Here is a 4564-nt window from a genome sequence, read left to right on the forward strand (position 1 = left end):
AGCAAGCAGAGTAAGAGGCTGCTCGAGTGCCAGTTGAGAGAATCAGTGCATCAGTGAAAGTAGCAGCACTCACTCTAGTGCCTGCTCAGGTGGGGTACCTAGACTATGTTGGGTGGTCCCTGCAGTGTTGGGGAGGACTGAAGCTCAGGCCAGGGACTCTGCAGCCCTAGGCCATGTTGGGTCCCTGAATCAGGGCACAAGGGATACTGAGGTGGGGGTTGGTATGGAGGGAAGGGTTAGACATCAAAAAATAACTGTGGGGAGGGTGAAGAGGGGGTGGTCTCATTGTGGATGGTCTGCTAATGGGGAATGGATTTGCAGTCAAAAGGGGGCCAGTCCTCACTCAGGTCAGGGCTCTGGCAGTGTGGCATTTCCAGCAGAGCATGTGGCCAGCCAAGGGGAGCAGCCGTTGTCATCCGCCTCAATGGACAGTGGTTTCCCACAATTCTCACAGTTGTAGCACTTCATATGGAAGTTCTTGTCCAGAGCAACCACAGACACGGTCTCCTCTCAGCCAGGCTTGGGCATGATCGGCTCTGCGCAGATGGAGCACCTGGGTAGTAGTTGGGGACACAGTGGGACCAGTTGGCCTGGTCCGCTATGTAGGAGGTGCCCTCAAGGGGGCAGGCACAGACCAAACAGGTGAAGCACTGTGGGTGGTAGGCCTTGCTTGTGGCCCTTAGCATGTGGTCAGTGATGGGCTGCCCACAGGTGTTGCACTTCTCCAGGGTGTCAGTATAGCAGCCCTCACAATACAGCGCACCCTCCAGGCTGTAGAACTGCTGTCCCTGCAGCTGCTGTTCACACTGATGGCAGGTAAAGCAGGTAATGTGGAACAGCTGCCCCAGAGCATGCACTGCAGGTCGAGCACGTGCCAGGGGCTGGTGACACCGGCCACAGAACTCGTTGATGGCCACGTTCTGCCTCTGATAATGCTCCATGTCCTACATCAGCTGCTGGGTCAGCTGCTCCAGCTCATCCACCTCTTTCAGAGTCAAAAGTCCTGGGGCCCCAGAGGTGCACACCTGGTTTTGGTTTTTAGCTGGTGGGGGCACTGGGTGCTGCTCCTCCTGCACTTGGGCCTTCTCCTTCTGCTGAGCATAGGTGAAGCTGGGGGGCTGAGGGGAGCCTGTGCCAGTGGAAGAGGGAGCTTCAGGGGGCCCCAACTTCTGATTGGGCTGTGACCTGGAGCTCCAGGTCTGAACTTGGAAGCCACAGAAGTAAACTTGGGAGTCACTGGAGAAAACTTGGTGGCTGGAGATGGGGCATGGGGACCTTGAGGCTGGGTGTTAACCAAAGGCACAGGCTGGGGCTGGGCCTGGAGCTGGGGCTGGACATGGAGTTGGACCTGAGGCCTGGCCTGGGGCTGGGGCTGCACATGGAAATGCGTCTGGCTCTGAGGCTGAACCTGGGAGCTAGTAGGGGACTTCCAGGGAGGCAGAGGTGCTGTGCCCCCAGTTGCAGGCTTAGAACTGGATTTGGAAATGAATGGAGTGGTGACTGGTGGTGATACATATCCAGATGACACCCAGGCTTTGATGGGGTCATTGTTGGTCATGTCATCCAGCAATGAAGACAGAGAGTTGATCTCCAGATTAGTACTGTTCTCCCTGGGCTGTGGTGAGAGCTGTATGGGGGCTTCAGGCCCTCCCTCCTCCACTAGCAGAGGCAGTGGGGAAGGGAAGATCTCCTCTCTAAAGGCGCAGCAGGAAATGGTTTCTCGATTGGGGGAGGGGGAGGTGGGAAGCCACCTCCCAGAGCGCCCTCGGCATCATTGACCTCCCCAAGCATGGGAGGAGGCGGTAAAGAAAAGTCTTCTGGGGGTGGTGGGGGAATCTTGTCCACCCGGCCCATCTGTGCACATTGGGCCCCAGCAGCTGAGGAAGGCTCACTGTCACCAGGCTGGAAAGGATTCACTTTGGGCTTTGGGGCCACCACCGGCCGAACTTCTTCTGCACGGTATAAAAAACTGGAGCCGAGATGGAGATCATGTGAGGTGGGTGGAGGGCCGCCATGGCCAGGCCCAGTGCGGGCTGGAGCCTCTCAGGTGGCCACCTCGCAGCCGGGTCCACAGGCTCTGCATCTGCAGATGTAGTTTTGATGTATTTGTGGGGAGGAAGGTGATCTCCATGTCTTACTCCTCCGACATCTTGAAGTGTTGGAAGTTTTTAAATCACACTTTCAATTTCAGTACTTGTGATTGGTCTGTTCATATTTTCTGTTTCTTCCTGGTTCAGTCTTGGAAGAATTGTACCTTACAAAATTTGTCCATTTCTTCTAGGTTGTCCATTTTATTGGCATATAGTTGCTTTTAGTATTCTCTTATGATCATTTGTAGTTCTGTGGTGTCACTTCTCCTTTTTCACTTCTAATTTTATTGATTTGAGCCCTTTCCCTTTTTTTTTCTCTTGAGTCTGGCTAAAGGTTCATCAGTTTTGTTTACCTTTCAAGCAACTAGCTTTTAGCTTTATTGATCTTTTCTATTGTTTTCTTCATCTCTATTTCATTTATTTCTGCTCTGATTTTTATGATTTCTTTCCTTCTGCTAACCTTGTGTTGTGTTTGTTCTTCTTTCTCTAGTTGCCTTACATGTAATGTTAGGTTATTTATTTGAGATTTTTCTTCTTTCCTGAGGATCGTTGTGTTTTTGTTTTCATATTTCTCTAGGTATTTTTTGATTTCCTCAATGATCCATTGGTTGTTTAGTAACATATTGTTTAGTCTCCATGTTTTTGTATTTTTTACAGTGTTCTTCTTGTAGTTGATTTCTGATTTCATACCATCATTGTTGGAAAAAATGCTTGATATGATTTCAATTTTCTTAAATTTACGAGGTTTGCTTTGTGGCCCAGCAAGTGATCTATCCTGGATAATGTTCCATGTTCTTGAAAAGAATGTGTATTCTGCTGCTTTTGGATGGAATCCTCTATAAATTAAGTCCATCTAGTCTAATGTATCATTTAAGGCGTGTGTTTCCTTATTGATTTTCTGTCTGGATGATCTGTCCATTGATGTAAGTGCTGTGTTAAAGTCCCACACTATTATTGTGTTACAATTGATTTCTCCTTTTATGGCTGTTAGCATTTGTCTTATCTATTGAGGTGTTCCTATGTTGGGTGCATTTATATTTACAATTGTTATATCTTCTTGGATTTATCCCTTGATCATTATTTACTGTCCTTCTTTGTCTCTTGTAACAGTCTTTATTTTAAAGTCTATTTTGTTTGATATGAGTATTGCTACTTCAGCTTTCCTTTGATTTCCATTTGCATGGAAATGGGGTTCTATCTTGTTCCTTTGCCTGGAATATACTCCTCTGCCGTCTCATTTTGTCTAACTTTCTGTGTTTGTGGTCCCACAGGCTGTAGGATTGTAGTTCCTATTTCTTCTGGTGTCTGCCCCCTGGTGGGTTATGCTGGTCTAAAAGGCTTGTGCAGGCTTCCTGGTGGGAGGGACTAGTGCCTGCCCACTTTTAGGTGGAGCTGTGTCTTTTCCTTCTGGTGGGCAGGCCATGTGAAGTGGTTTATTTAGAGGTGGCTGTGGGTGCAGGAAGACTTTAAGCAGCTATCTGCTGATGGGTGGGACTGTGTTCCTGCCCTGTTGTTAGGCCTGTGGCATCCCAGCACTGGAACCCACAGGCTGTTGGGTGGGGCCAGGTCTTGGCATCAAAATGGTGGCCTGCAGGACAGCTCATGCCAATGAGTATTTCCCAGTGCCTCCACCACTAGTGTCTTTGTCCCTGCAGTGGGCCACAGCTTCCCCCTACCTCCCCAGGAGACACTCCAGAACCAGCAGGTAGGTCTGGCCCAGGTTCCTGTGAAGTCACTGCTTTGTCCCCCTGTCTCCTGGTGCATACAAGACCTTGTGTGCACCCTCCAAGAGTGGTGTTTCTGTTTCCCCCAGTCCTGTTATCAAGCCCTGCTGGTTTTCAAAGGCAAATGGTCTGGGGCTCCTCATCCTGATGCCAAACTCCCAGGCTGGGAAGCCTGATGTGGGGTTCAGAACTCTCACTCCTCTGGGAGAACCTCTGCAATATAATTATTTTCCAGTTTGTGGGTCACCCAACTGGCAGGTATGGGATTTGATTTGATTATATCATGAAAGCGCCCCTCCTATTGTCTTGCTGTGGCTTCTTCTTTGTGTTTGGATGTAGAATATCTTTTTTGGTAGGTTCCAGTCTTTTTTTCATGGTTGTTCAGCAGTTAGTTGTGATTTTGGTGTTTACTTGAGAGGAGGTGAGATCAAGTCCTTCTACTTCACCATCTTGTCTGAGAGCCCATTTCTCTCAAGTACTTAGATTATTAATTTCAGATCTTTCCTCTTTTCTTATATAAGTATTTAGTCCTATAAATTTCCCTCTCGGCACTGTTACCTGCATCCCACAAATTTGGTACATTGTGATTTCATTAAACACAATTTCATTTTTTCTTGAATATTTCTTTAAGAAGTGTTCTTTAGGAAGATTTCAATTTTTAAAGAAATTTTTTAAAAATTTCCTTTTTGATCCATGTCTTATTTAGTATGTTGTTTACATCCAGGTTTTTGGAGATTTTCGTTTTGACTT

At 47.8% G+C, this 4564-nt stretch overlaps 1 pseudogene across 1 annotated transcript; it reads right to left on the minus strand.

Moving 5' to 3' along the window:
- Positions 1-343: 343 nt before the first annotated feature.
- LOC309832987 (zyxin-like) lies at positions 344-2015 on the minus strand (annotated as a pseudogene). Its single transcript has one exon. The product of its transcript is annotated as a zyxin-like (transcript).
- Positions 2016-4564: the final 2549 nt, after the last annotated feature.

This window comes from Grampus griseus, assembly GCF_964374135.1.
Source record: "Grampus griseus genome assembly, chromosome: 14".
Lineage (NCBI taxonomy): Eukaryota > Metazoa > Chordata > Mammalia > Artiodactyla > Delphinidae > Grampus > Grampus griseus.